This window comes from Moschus berezovskii, chromosome 3, assembly GCF_049115385.1.
Source record: "Moschus berezovskii isolate FMDL1 chromosome 3, NW_MosBer_1.0, whole genome shotgun sequence".
Lineage (NCBI taxonomy): Eukaryota > Metazoa > Chordata > Mammalia > Artiodactyla > Moschidae > Moschus > Moschus berezovskii.
The window spans coordinates 95,513,336-95,529,053 of record NC_142462.1 but is presented as its reverse complement, the minus strand read 5'-3'; the positions used below and the strand labels follow the sequence as shown (position 1 = coordinate 95,529,053).

Below are 15,718 nucleotides of genomic sequence, written 5' to 3'. Positions count from 1 at the left end.
TAAACTTTTTCTTGTGGGCAAGAAGTTGATGGCCACATATGGTCCAAAGTCAGCTTTCATCAGCCTGTTTAAGGTAACAAACTAAATGGCTGGGTAACTCTCAGATTTTATCCTGTTTCCTATCCATGTTCTAGAGTCTTTAAGTCTCTGAATATTTAAAATACATTGAAACTAAACAGGTCACAGCCAGCGCCTTCAAAGACAGCAAAGTGTTAGCTCGAACCCAGGAATCTCTCCAGGTGAATGCTTTTGAGAGATTCAAGATAAGTAAGCAAAGTGAATGGTTTCAATTTTATTTATTTACGCAAAATCATATGCAACTTTATTCTTTCATTTGGAACTACTAAAGAAGAAAATTAGTTCAATGTTAACTGGAGATCAGTTTTCAGAAAATAAAAATAAAAAATAAAATACCAGAACCTCTGAAAGTGTGAAAGATTATATCCAAATATAAACCAGAATAATATGAATTAAATCCATATTGTATCCTGAAAATAGACTTTCCTAAATGTCAAATGAAGAGTGTCCAGAAAATGTTCTACAGTGTGAATTGTGAGTTAAGAATACAAAATTACTTACAGGTTAAAAAAATAAAAGAGGAATGAAATCATTAACTTACTCCAAATGGAAGTGTTGCATCATTCACAGGTAAGTGGGGTTTATAAAATTTCAAGTTATAAAAAATTTATTATTGGATTGGCCAAATAATAATAATAAAAAAATAATATCTTATGAAAAACCCAAATTAACTTTTTTGATCAACCTAATAGTTTCTCTGTTTCTAAAGGGCAACATTTCTGATGCTTTCATAAAACAAGGGAAGACTTTTACTGTTCAACAACATATAAATTTTTTAAAAATCCTCAAAAAAGAAAAATTATAGTAATTTTCTTATCTATTAGCAGAGTCATGATGTTTTCTCAGTATTTAAAATTCACTGAAAATCTTAATCCACAAAATAGACCTCACTTTCCAGAGTGGAAATTAATGTAGTCTTTTTTGAATCAATAATGAAATGGAACTGAGTTTCAGAAAAGAAAACCAATGTTTCATGAAGGTGGCCTGCAGAGCCAATTTGAATCATCAAGATTAAGCAATGACCCATTCTTGGTTATATTTATCTGAACATTTTCTGCAGGAAAAGAACACTAATAGCTATATAAAGCTCCGACACATGTTGTACAGAAACGACTATATAATCTGCTATTATTTCTGCCTGTAAATGACTACATGTCTCGCGCTAGCCTGCGGCAGAATTGACTGCCAGGAAACTTGACCTGCATCATGGGCTTAATGAAGCTCTAACTTTCTGTTTATAATTCTTTCCACTTTTAACTAGTATTGTAACCAGGGGAAATGAGATAATGTGCTTCTCCTTTTTAGATCATCTGGGCTACTGACCAGTCCTCTGAGAAGGGACGAGCAGAACCGTTTGGGCACGGTGTAAGCACTGTGACCAGCTCTATCCATCTCTCTGGAGGATCAACCAGACCCAGCCCAGGTGGGACCCCTGGGGATCTTCACCCACAGGAGCAGGGTCTGAGACCTGGCTCCCTGTAGTGGCCTGCTGACGGGCGCATTTTGAAATATATCTGCACAGAATTTCCTCCTGCCTTTTCCCAGATGAAACTGAACAAGGCTCAGCTTCACCAACACTTTAGAGAAGCTATCCTTCAGTGTTTCCAGACTTTTTCCAATACTTTTTCTCATTCAAGGGCTTCTACTTTGTAAATCTGTTATGGATTTTTAGGTTTCTGATCTGTTGAGTACCTAGGTCACCATGGCGAAAAGCAAAAGACACCATTGTTTTTGTGACTAAACTGTAAATGAACTTTGCTGTACGCTGTGTGTGCTCAGTCATGTTCAACTCTTCTAGTTTGTCTTTTAAGCCCCTTAGGCTCAGAAGGTAAAGAATCGGCCTGCGATGTGGGAGACCCAGGTTCAATCCCTGGGTCAGGAAGATCCCCTGGAGAAGGAAAGGGCAGCCCACTCCAGTATTCTTACCTGGAGAATCTCATGGACAGAGGATCCTGGAGGGCTATAGGTCATGGGCTTGCATGAGTCAGACATGACTGAGCGACTAGCACTTTTACTTCACACCTCTTGGAACAAATGGTTTGAAGCTGAGACATCATTAAGTAGGTGAAAGAAAGTTTTAGAGTAGGGATTTATTTTCCTGTGAGTGTCCTGGAATGCTGGTGACTGTGGGAATCTCTCCTTTCCGAACCCTTCTGTTTCTCCTCTCTTTGACAGTGAAGAATGGGGCCGTGAGGAAGTTGTGGCGGAGAGGGAGATGTCTTGGCTTTTTTGACTATGTACCTGGGAACAGCACTGCTCCACATCCTCAACTAGCAAGCAGCTTCCTACCTTTTATTCCCCCATGTCTTTTTTTCTCTCCTATTATTTCTTCTAATCTTCTATCCTTGGACACCCAAATGTGACCTCTGGGATAGTACAGAATGGCATGTTGGCAGAGTAGAAGCCATGCTGCTGGTGGCTTAGCAGTTGACAGAGGAGGATAGAAAGATGCTAAGATGGCCTCAGCAGTCACAAGGATAGAGAAACTATTTTAAATATGGAGGTGACTTGTATGTTTGCTGACGGAGAGGAAGGAGGTAGTACAAAGGACGAGTCTGAAGGATAATGAATCGATGGAGCAAGGCTTGCAGAAGACAGGAGGTGGTGAGGTGTGAGGGCAATGAGAGGTTAGCTTTTGAGAGAGGAGGAATCTGTGAAGGTACAGAAGAACTTGGAGACATTGTCGGTTCATACCAGCTGACTTTGATCTTGTTAATGATCTATTCAGACTTAGGGCATAGGGATGAAAGCTTTGAGAAGAGTGGAAAAGATTTGGAATGAATGGATCATGTACTCTGCTGGTGGGCCAGGTGTGACATCTTTATTTATGATGGGCTATACGTCAGAGTGTCTTAAAAAAAAGACCAACGGAATTTAAAAAAAAAAGAAGGATAAATGTTTTCAGAAATTAACAAAAGCCTAAACTCTAAACTCAACGGCAGAAAAATTCTAGAAAAAAATGTAATCAACGTATTTTGCATCAAGATTGTTTTGGAAACCAAGTACACAAGTGTTATTGGAGGTGCTTTGGAAAATATGTCAGAAGACCTGGCTTACAGCACCAATTCAGCTACTTAATAACTTTGTTGTCATTGGCAAGATCATTAACTATTTCCAAATCAGGTTGTCCACTTGGAAATGGGTATCCATTGATACACTCAATAAATATTTATTGACTGCCTACTACATGCCAGGAGCTCTGTTAGGGACTGCAGATCCAGTAAGTAAACAGGACTCGCTCTGTTCTCAAGTTTCCATCAGTGTGGTGGCTCCCAACCTTGTTTCCTTTACCAGGAGGGCCAAATGAGTTAATACACCATTAATCTAGAGGAGGAACTGGCAACCCACACCAGTATTCTTGCCTGGAGAATCCCATAGACAAAGGAGTCCGGCAGGCTGCAGTCCACGGGGTCGCAAGAGTCGGACATGACTTAGTGACTAAACCACCAACAATGTGTTTGGATAATTCTGGAGTCCAACTGGAGAAAAATAAATTTATAGGAATTCATTTTTTTTCCCTTGAAACAACTGTCCTGTTGTGATCATGATCATAACAGTGAGGACAGTTTCTGCATAGAAGACTCTTCCTCCAAATGATGCCCTACAGCTCTCGCAGGCTTAGAATTCCTTCCTTCGCAGCCTCCCAGCCAGGCATGGCAGCTCTGCCTCTCACTGGGAAGTGGGGAGCTCAGCTTTACACCGGGCTCATGATAGTCTCACTGCTTCCTCGTGTCTCCAGTGACTGGCCGCCCTATGCTTGTGGCTGGCTCCTCTGAAGACACCAATGCTAATTCCAGCAGGGGCACAACACAGAGGCATGCTAGCAGCCAACTGTAAGCCAGAAGAGTCCTTTGATCTGCAGCCTGGTGCATTCTTTGAATGGTCAAAACTTTGGAAGGACAAGCTCAAAGAGTATGGTCTGGTGATGGGAAGCCAGGTCAAAGGTAATGCCCTGGAGAGGATTTCTGGGAGTAGAATTAAGAAACTGCCTTTTCTTTTTGATGTCTAAGTCTAGAATGGAAAACGTATCCCCTGAGATGTGCCCAGGAGATCTGGAAAGAGTCTATCATGACAGCTATGGCCAGTTTTCATTTCTTTAGACTACATTCCACATTCTTTAGCATACCCTTTCTCATTTCACATTTTCATTTTCTCTGACATGCAAATATTGTTGTCAGTGGTGGAAGGCAGTGGGAATCTTTCTCGTGTGTTTAGGCTCAGGATGAAGTCCATTTCTGAAACCAGGGTTTTTTAAACAAGAAAACATACAGGCTGCAGGTTAGAGCAAAGGCAGAAAGAAAGATGAAGCAGGGTCTTTCTGCTTTCTGTCTTCTGTCTAACTTTCTGCTTTCTGTCTTCATCTGTGAAGGACTGTGTCTCTAAAGTGGATTCAGAAATTAGACTCCTAGAGAGTTTACCAGGTTGTGGCAGAAGCCCATTGTCCCACATGTACGTGTGAGGAAAGCAACAAAAAGCTGTGAAGAAGGCAATTTCCTGGACATTCATCTCAAAATATTTGATTTCAGTAAATCATGTGCTCCTTGGGGTAGAAAAGTATATTTTCCAGAGTTCCTTCCTCAAGTTCTGATTCTTGACCTCCCCATCTGACACATTTGGCTCAGATCTCATTTTCTCAAAAAACTAAAGCTCTATCTGGTAAACGCAGAAACTCCCACACATGTTACGGCGAAGGCAGGTTTTTGTTTGTTAAATTCTGGTATGTGATTCCCTGCCTGGCCTGATCTAAGTTTTGTTCACTGTTCTTCTTGCCCTCTCCTGTCCTCTGAGTTGCGTGGAATGTGAATGTTCTCCTGTGAAAGACCCTGACGTGGACTGCCTGCCAGAAGCTGGGAGGCGTTTCCTAGGAACAACTCTGTCACTGTCATTTCCTCATTAATCTCAACTTGGTGGTGTGCTCTGTCTCTCTCCTTGGGCTTATAAAGTTCATTTCTCTTTAAGAGCTCTATTCTGCATTGGTCTGTACTAAATTTCTATTTAATTCAGTCCCACAAATACTGATAATTGTGCTTGGTTCAGGGTGGGCTCAAGATGTGACTAAGACTCTCTCTTCCTTTTAATGAACATAAGAACATCTGAGGGAGACCGCCAACTGCAAAATGGGCCAAATGCTATAGTAGAGATGCTGCTGGACACTCTGGAGAAGAACGAACCTAAGGGACACCCACATCCTCAGGAAAGCTTCTCAGGACCTCTCTATTCTGCCTCTTTCAGACTTCCAAATTCCTACATCCCTTAGTTTGGGCTTAAATCAGCATTTTCCACAGTTGTTTCTTGTAACACTAGATGCAAGAGATGTTCTGTGAAAAAACAATTTCATGATCAATTAAGAATAGGAAATATCATACATACATTCTCTTCTCAGAAATCTACACTGTACATCAGCACATCTGAGGCAGAGAAGCAAAATAAACTTTGTTTAACCCAGAATATTCTTATCCTATAAATTCAGAATATTCTGATCCAGAATATTTTTACCCAGAATATTCTGATCCTATAATTCATACTGATTTATACAGAGGCCTGATGCTGAAGCTCCAATACTTTGGCCACCTGGTATCAAGAGCCAACTCGTTGGAAAAGACTCTGCTGCTGGGAAAGATTGAGGGCAGGAGGAGAAGTGGCCAACAGAGGATGAAATGGGTTGGATGGCCTCATCGACTCAACTGGACATGAGCTTGAGCAAACTCCGGGACACAGTGAAGCCTGGTATGCTGCAGTCCATGGGGTTGCAAAGACTCAGACACCACTGAATGACTGAACCACAATAAATCACACATCACTCTCTGCAAAATGCCTTATAGGAATGGACACAATTCTCAGACCACACTTTTGAAAACATTACCCTAATTGATTCATTAAATGATGAATGTGAAAATATTATGAAAATCCCACTTGTTTGCAAGATTTTATTTTTACTACCATGTAGCTAGTGGAGGTGATGGAATTCCAGTTGAGTTATTTCAAATCTTGGAAGATGATGCTGTGAAACTGCTGCACTCAATATGCCAGCAAATCTGGAAAACTCAGCAGTGGCCACAGGACTGGAAAAGGTCAGTCTTCATTCCAATCCCAAAGAAAGCGAATGCCAAAGAATGCTCAAACTACCGCACAATTGCACTCATCTCACACGCTAGCAAAGTCATGCTCAAAATTCTCCAAGCCAGGCTTCAGCAATATGTGAACCGTGAACTCCCAGATGTTCAAGCAGGTTTTAGAAAAGGCAGAGAAACCAGGGATCAAATTGCCAACATCCGCTGGATCATGGAGAAAGCAAGAGAGTTCCAGAAAAACATCTATTTATGCTTCATTGACTATGCCAAAGCCTTTGACTGTGTGGATCACAATAAACTGTGGAACATTCTGAAAGAGATGGGAATACCAGACCACCTGACCTGCCTCTTGAGAAACCTGTATGCAGGTCAGGAAGCAACAGTCAGAACTGTACATGGAACAACAGACTGGTTCCAAATAGGAAAAGGAGTATGTCAAGGCTGTATATTGTCACCTTGCTTATTTAACTTCTATGCAGAGTGCATCATGAGGAACGCTGGGCTGGAAGAAGCACAAGCTGGAATCAAGATTGCTGGGAGAAATATCAATAATCTCAGATATGCAGATGACACTACCCTTATGGCAGAAAGTGAAGAGGAACTCAAAAGCCTCTTGACGAAAGTGAAAGAGGAGAGTGAAAAGGTTGGCTTGAAGCTCAACATTCAGAAAACAAAGATCATGGCATCTGGTCCCATCACTTCATGGGAAATAGATGGAAAAACAATGGAAACAGTGTCAGACTTTGTTTTTTTGGGCTCCAAAATCACTGCAGATGCTGATTGCAGCCAGGAAATTAAAAGACGCTTACTCCTTGGAAGGAAAGTTATGACCAACCTTGATAGTACATTAAAAAGCAGGGACATTACTTTGCCAACCAAGGTCCGTCTAGTCAAGGCTATGGTTTTTCCCGTGGTCATGTATGGATGTGAGAGTTGGACTGTGAAGAAAGCTGATCGCCGAAGAATTGATGCTTTTGAACTGTGGTGTTGGAGAAGACTCTTGAGAATCCCTTGTACTGCAAGGACATCTAACCAGTCCATTCTAAGGAGATCAAGCCTGGGTGTTCATTGGAAGGACTGATGCTAAAGCTGAAACTCCAATACTTTGGCCACCTCATGCGACGAGTTGACTCACTGGAAAAGACTTTGATGCTGGGAAAGGTTGGGGGCGGGAGGAGAAGGGGATGATAGAAAGTGAGATGGCTGGATGGCATCACTGACTGTGGACATGAGTTTGAGTGAACTCAGGGAGTTGGTGATGGACAGGGAGGCCTGGCGTGCTGTGGTTCATGGGGTCACGGAGAGTCGGACACGACTGAGCGACTGAACTGAACTGAAACACATTTTATTTTTATCACCTTTCATACCAAATGGATTCCTCAGTGTGTAGAATCCTGCTGTCCAGGAACTACATGTAGCTTGTCTCTGTTTGAGATGTATTGAAAATGTAAACTACACAACAGCTTTAGAAAACAATATGAAAAAAAAAATGCAAACCTTTCATTAACAATTTATATTGATTACATATTGAAATAATTAGGGTATACTTGGTTTAAAAACATGATTAAAATGAACTTCTGCCTTCTATCTCACTAAAAAATATTACTTAAAAAAGAACAATTGGTAAATATAATTTACAATCAGCAAGAGATAAGTAAATACCAACATATAATGGGAAAATATAAGATGTGGCATTTCAATTATTTTTGTAACATGTTTATGAGAATATGAGTCACCCTTTCCTTTATTTTTAAAATTAATTATTTTTACTTTTGGTTGCACTGGGTCTTGTCGCTGTGTGCGGGTTTTCTCTAGTTGTGGCAAATGGGGGCCACTTTCTAGTTGTGGTGTGCCAGCTTCTCATTGCCGTGGCCTTTCTTGTTGCGGAGCATGGGCTCCAGGGCACACTGCCTTCAGCAGCTGCATGGCTAGGGAGCTCTAGAGCACAGGCTCAGTAGCAGTGCCCCACTGGCTTAGTTGCCCCAAGGCATGAGGAATCTTTCCAGACCAGTTATCAAACCAGAGTCCCCTGCTTTGCAAGGCAGATTTTTAATCACTGGACCACCAGGGAAGTCCTTCCCTTTCCTTTAAATTACAAAATTAGAAAAATCAACTTTGCCTCTTTCTTTTTTACTTTTTAGAATGTGACTACTAGAAAATTTAAAATTACATATGTGGCTAACATTATCTTTTCCACTGATGGCACTGGCCTAGAAAACAGGAATTGTATTTTTCCCATATTATGTACTTTCCTGTAGCACATAGATCTTTACCCAATGAAGATACTTAAAACACACTTCTAGGGTGAACTAATTTGGTTGCCAAGGTCTGGAGAGCCACTGAATTGAATCTTATTCTCAAAGATATTCACACTCTGATTCATTATTACAGCTGCTGTGTGGACTGTTCCTGTTGTCCATTCCCTGCTTCAGCCTACGAATCTGAGAACAAGGGCCAGTAGTGTTGAGCTGATACCACTTGAGACCTCTTGTAAGGTCCTTCCTAGCTCTCTGGTTAGAATGCTAATGTGCACTTGAAATTCCTATGTCAGCTAAACCCTTCTATGGCATTTCAGTAAATTTTGATTGATTTTAGGCATTTACAGACTACAGGTATTCCTGGGCGTTGACTCTGTACTTATCAAATAGGTGGCCATTGTTTCTCATAATCTCTGTCATGCTACCTCTTGCGGGAGAAAAAAAAAAGGGATTAAATATCTCCAGAATTATTGTTGCAGGAAGGGGGACCCCTTCCAGGGCCCGAAACTGGGCTCTTGTCTAACACTTGGAAATGAATTATCCGAGGAGACACATGTGCTGACAAAGCAAGAGACTTTATTGGGAAGGGGCAATGGGATGGAGAGCAGCAGGGTAAGGGAACCTGGGAGAACAGCTCTGGCTTCCAGTCTCAGGTTTTTTGGTGATGGGGTTAGTTTCCGGGTTGTATCTGGCCAATCATTTGGACTCAGGGTCCTTCCTGGTGGTGCATGAACCCCTTAATCAAGATGGATTCCAGCAAGAAGGATTCTGGGAGGTGGTAGGACATACCAACTGATGTCTTCTCTCTCCTTTGGACCTTTCCTGAATTCTTCTGGTTGGTGGGAGGTTGCTCTGCATTCCTTAACAGGACCAGCTGTTGTAAGATAGCTCATGCAAGTGACTACTATCTGGCCTGGCCAGGGCTGGTGGATTCCGTCAGTGTTTTCCCTAACATTATCACACTGGCTTCAGGGAATCTTCACAGAGAGTACTGAACACTGAAGGTCCATATAGTAAAGCTAGGATATAAGCTGATTTAGGCTGTGTTTTCATAATACAAATGGTAAGATAAAAATCACACACTTTGATAAGTCATCCCACATCTGTAACATAATCATACCCATGAGTGGACTCTTATAACCACCCATATCTACAGCCAGGAGAAGGGGTTTAAGGTGGTTTTATTTCAGCTGAGCATATGCAGCAGCCTATGGCCCAGAGAATTCCAGAGAGTGGTGAAAAGACATCCCTGACGGCTGCTGAGATGAAAGTTGCCTAGAGAGGAAAACAGCAGGATTGGGCAGTGCTCTCCAAGGCGTAAGTCTGAGTCAAGAAACAGGGAACACCACCATGGAAAATAAACTGCAGATGTTTTTAGTCAGACAAAAGTGTGCCCGCTCCACTCACACTCACCATCCGAGAAGAATTATAATGAAAATGAATCTGATATATGAGTCATGTTTCATGCAGAAACACAGCATGTACACAAGTATACATGCACCATACTGATGTAATGATCAAAGATGAGCTTACATTTGGATCTATAGAAAATCATCAAGGGAGATGTATGCCCATGACATTCAGGACTTCGCGTGTAAACAGTATGGCTTCTCATTTTGTCAGACTAATCCTACACAGTCATCTGAGACTTTCTAGTGTAAGGATGCCAAGATGGAGGGGAATGGAAGGGCTTTCCTTCTTAAATAATAAAAATACTCTGCTGGAAATAGCTTGACTTTTGCATAATAACTGCCATCCCCAAACACTATTTTTTGACTCTTTTATAGTAAACAAGTTGAAGCAGTGTTTCTTCATTGCAATCCAACTGGAAATCTTTTGTTATTAGACAAATTGAAACACATTTCTGAACACATCTCCCCAATATTAAAAGATAAAACATCAATGATTCTCCATAGGTATTAACCATGGACCGTATTTCCTGACCTGGCCTTTAGCATTTTTATAATTTGGCCCAAGGTACTATTTGTCTATCTTTACCTCTATCATCGGCTTTGGATACTCTCGGTTCCGTTCCGTTGCTCAGTCGTGTCCAACTCTTTGCGACCCTGTGGACTGTAGCCTACCAGGCTTCTCCGTCCATGGGATTCTCCAGGCAAGAATACTGGAGTGGGTTACCGTTTCTTTCTCCAGGGGATCTTCCCGACCCAGGGATCGAACCCGGGTCTCCCACATTGGGGGCAGATGCTTTAACCTCTGAGCCACCAGGGAAGCCCTCTACAGACTAGAAAATTGGGCAGCTTTTTCCTTCACTCTTGTGATCCAGCAGCCCCAGCCTCCAACTCTGCATGTCCAGCTCACACTCAAGAGCCAAATTTCAGCCTAGTTCCACAGTTCTCCCAATAACTGGGCCTTTCCATCCTCTGGATCCCTTCAGCACTTTCCTAAGCATTTTTCTATCCCTCCCCCCCCTCCAGGTGTATTGAGTTAACAGCTCTGCCTGATTTAAACCCCAGCTCTGCCAATTACTAGCTGTGTGACATCGGCCATTACCTAACCTCTCTGTGCCTCACTTTCTCAAACACAAGAATTAGCGTAATAATAGCAACTACCTATAGGGTTGTTATGAGGAATAAATGAATTTCCATTAAGTGCTTAAAACAGTGCTTGATTTTTGTAAGAGATCTGTTATTAGCAGCAGTTGTCATAGTGATGGAGTTAGTGGTATTACTAGTTTTGTATCCCTGTCAGCACTTCACATGAACTTGTACATTATAGATGATCAATAAACATTTATAGACTAAAAGAGTAAGGAAATAAACAGAAAGCAAGAAATTTTAAAGTGAGAATCAATGTACTAATCTATTATTTTTAAAAACATATATAAGAATTATCTCAAGAATGTCAGGACTTACTAGATACTCATCGGGGGAAAAATTATAATTTTTTAAAAAGGAAGAACTAAATAAAACAAAGCTCTGTTACTGGCAATTTGCAAATGAACTAGAATATTCCCCATGTTGTACAATACACCCTTGTAGCCCCTCTTACACCCAATAGTTTGTATCTCCCACTCACCCACCGCTATATTTCTCCTTACCTGCCTCTCACCACAGGTAAACACTAGTTTTGTTAGGGGAACCACTGACTGAAACCGCCAACCCTCGCCATGGTAACCACTTGCTTGAGCTACCTTACCACATGAGGTCCTGGTAAGGAACACAGAACTAACAGGTTACCATCAACGGGAAGAACACAGGAAAGGTCAAAAGGAGAGGAGGAGATACCAGTCCATATGTCCTACCAACTTCCTAGAATCCTTCTCGCTGGAATCCATCTCGGCTGAGCAAGGCACCCGCCACTAGGATGGACCCTGAGCCAGAATGATTGGACAGAAACCAACCCCATTACCACAAAACCTGAGACTGAAAGCCACATGGCAGAAGCAGTTCTCCTGGGTCCCCTTGCTCTGCTGCTCTCCACCTGGCACTCCTTCCCAATAAAGTCTTTCGCTTTACCAGCACATGTCTCCTCAGACAATTCATTTTTGAGGGTTAGACAAGAGCTCACTTTTGGGCCCTAGAAGGGTCTCCCTTCTTTTAACAGCTTGGCAGAACTACTTTTTGAAAATATATATTGTAGTGTGCAAGTCTGGAGAAGAAAACATTTATCTTAATTTTTACTTGATGTCCTTCATCTGTAAAAAGTTACATAAAATGAAAACCGAGTTCAGTTAAGGCCGAATGACAACTAAATGGAGTTGTTTAAGTTTCCAGATGACTTTTATGCCCATTATTTCATTAAAGCCTCCCTGCTCTAATGAGCTAGACTTGTGGGGAAAGATTTAAAAATAAAAACGAAAAAAAAAAAAAAGAAGTGTGGTCTGAAATGTGGCTGCATCTAGTCTTCCCCATAAACGTACTGTAGCTCAGGGCCTGAAGAATCACTCTCTGGCCTTTGAAAATCAATGTGCATTTAGTGGAAGAAAGTTGTAGCCTTTCAGTTACTGCATTTTTCTCTGCTGTCATGTAATGATGTCCTGCACTAAATTTAACATGTCCCCAGACTCCTATTTAATTCGCACAGCTGGGAGACACGACAAACCCAGTCAAATCTGTTTTCCTAGAGTACCTACAAATCTGCCCCTTAAAAATTTATTTTCTTCACTATAATGGTCTCCAACTAAACTCTAATAGATTTTGCCACAGAGCTGCTGCTTTAATCAGAGAAGAGAACTTTATGGGTTTATTAATCGTGCGCTTTTTCAAAAGCTACTGATTAAGCATTTGCCTTATGGTTGCAAGCAGTCAGAAGGTACAGTGGAGGCTGCTGGCTTACTGAATGTCAGTCTGCAGGTAGCTGTCATGTGAGACCCACAACAGACTGCATACAGATAGCGCCAACTGAGCAGACTAACATTTCAATTCTCTCTAGCTCTTAGCAACAGATTGCTCACAGCAATCTTCTCCCCACCATCTTACTCACAAGGGCTATTCCAGCAAGCAAGAGCAAAATTCCTCCCTGGTCCTCACATCCCAAAGCAGCTAAATTATGTCTGAAAACTGAACGACATGCTTGGCCAAAGAATGTATTCTACCACGAGACAGCGTTTACAACAAAGTTTACTTTGGCTTGCTCAACCAGCAGACCCACTGAACACCATCTCCCCCTGCCTTCTAGGAAAGCAGCAAAAGTCGCTTCAAGTGTTACATTCATGGTGCAAAAGCAACTGCCAAACAACACAACAAGGCTTCCTGGACTCCAGAAAAACCCCTAGTTCTCCACAGTCGATTTATAGCGCCTTCATGAGAACACACATTCAGACTAACGCTGATCAAGCTTGAGGTTTTGTTAGAAGTCATGACAGACACCAGGAATAGGCAGAGTAGTGTTTTTGCAAGAAAATTAAACTTACATTTACTTCCTTGTTTTATGAAGAAGAGAAGCACTTTCTTCAAAATTCACAAATGTCTGGATGTCCCTTAAGTTTCTTAGATATATATGCAAATTTTCCCCTATGCCTGTAACAAGCATTACCACCTGGAGATGAGATATTCTTGAGGTAATCTTAGTTATTATTCCATGACTTGCCCAAACTTTCCTACACTTGGCTCCAGAACAAACATTTAAGCAGTATTTCATATTCTGAGACTAGCATAAGTGTGTTAGATGTAGTTCTCTGTTGACCTAAAATAATCGAATTTTTAAAAACACTAAATCCTTACTTGAATTATCAGCATTATCTATGTTGACATACCTTCAATCATTTGAGAAATGAGCAGTTCTTTGTTTTAATAAGGGCTCCTGCAAAGTGAAAGGTGCTCCCCAGCATCCCCCAAAAAGTTGACATTAATTAAATGATGGAAGAAAAAAAGGAAAACGTATTTTTTTTAACTTATGTGTCTTCATAATCAGGTTGCTAATTCTATACAAGAATTTCCAGGGTTAATGGTGTGAAGAAAAATGAAAGTGTTAGTTGCTCAGCCGTGTCCAGCTCTTTGTGACCCCATGGATGTAGCCTTCCAGGCGCCTCTGTCCATGGGGTTTTCCAGGCGAGAATAGTAGAGTGTGTTGCCATTTCTTTCTCCAGCGGATCTTCCTGACCCAAGGATAGAACCCAAATCTCCAACATTGCAGGCAGATTCTTTACGGTCTGAACCACCAGGGAAGCCCAATGGTGTAGCTACCTGTGTAGATATCTTAGCACGTCTACTAAATGGGTCTGAGATCTTACATATTTATATTTGTATTTCTTAATTTTGAATGAATATTAATAGACTGATGATATCTAAAGTCCTTTCTAGCCCTCTGACTTCTTACCCGCCACCTTTAAACCATAAGAATCTTCAGCTCATTTCTAAATAAACCCTTCCCTAGACTTTGAGTCCCTTTTTACAGAAAGGACTGACCTGAGATTTTATTCTGTGATTTGGATTCCCGCATCAATGCTGTGCATAGAGGTGGGGGTGTTTTTCGGATGTCTTGCTGGTGGAGCATACAGTTATACTTGCTTGACTGAGTCTTTCCAGTATCGCCCATGAATATATTGCTATACCGGGCTTCCCTGGTGGCTCAGAGGTTAAAGCGTCTGCCTCCAATGAGGGAGACGCGGGTTCGATCCCTGGGTCGGGAAGATCCCCTGGAGAAGGAAATGGTAACCCACCCCAGTATTCTTGCCTGGAGAATCCCATGGACGGAGAAGCCTGGTAGGCTACAGTCCACGGGTCGCAAAGAGTCGGACACGACTGAGCGACTGAACGGAACGGAACGGAATAAAAACAAGAGACTTTAGTATGACGGTTTGTATATTCTAAAATACTAAGAAAGAAAAATATACCATTTCTAGAAAAACTAATAAAGGGGCTAACTTTAGTTCTTATCTAATAGAATTTATAAAATTAAAAACTCCTTTTCACTATGAGACATTAGAAAGCCCCAAAACACAAATGAATTCACATTCACTTCTGTTCTTCATATTATATTACATTTTCTACTAAGCAATGAGGCACACTGAATTGAAAAGCTTGACAGATTTAACAGGAAAAAAACCTCAAAACAAGTTCAGCAGGTAATTGGAATGATCATCCATTAACATTTTGCTATGTGGGGACAATACATGCTTTGCTTCAGTGGCCTAGAAAGCTGAAAAACTACATTTGTAGTTTGGTTTATGATTATTAATTATTTTAATCAGTATTATTCAGGTAGTGTCATGAACATTTGTTACTGCTATCATTTAAAAATATATTATAGTCTGTGCTTGCTCATCCACGGTATACAGGCCAAGCCTGCATAGATATATGAAGTCCACAGATAATAATTTCTATCTTATTTTCTTACACATACATAAGAGAATACATTGGATTTACTCTTGAATTTTTATATCAGGCTTTTATTATTCACATCGCAGTTTTACAGGTTAATGAGAAATAGTCAAAATTTTGCATAAATCAGAACTAGGATTATATCTTTACTATCAACCCTGGGCAAGTGATTGCCCTTTATAAACATTAAGTTCCTCATATGTAAAGTAGAGATGATAACACATATGTAGTGGGGTTTGGGAAGGCAAAGTAGATAAATGTATATATATATATACCCATATATATACCTGTATATACCTAAATATACAGGTACCTAATGAAGCAGAGGGGCCTTCCTGATGGCTAAGTGGTAAAGAATTCCACCTGCCAATGCAGGAGATGCAGGTTCGATCATTGGGTTGGGAAGGTCCCCGATATAAGGAAATGGCAACCTACTCTAGTATTCTTGCTGGGAAATCCCACGGACAGAGGGGCCTTGGGGGCTACAGTCCATTGGGTTGCAAAAGAGTTGGACAGGACTTGGCGATGA

At 41.2% G+C, this 15,718-nt stretch overlaps 1 protein-coding gene across 5 annotated transcripts in view; it reads right to left on the bottom strand.

Moving 5' to 3' along the window:
- The window catches only part of CPED1 (cadherin like and PC-esterase domain containing 1), a 345,074-nt gene that overhangs the window by 80,595 nt on the left and 248,761 nt on the right, over positions 1-15,718 (bottom strand). The window lies entirely within an intron of this gene.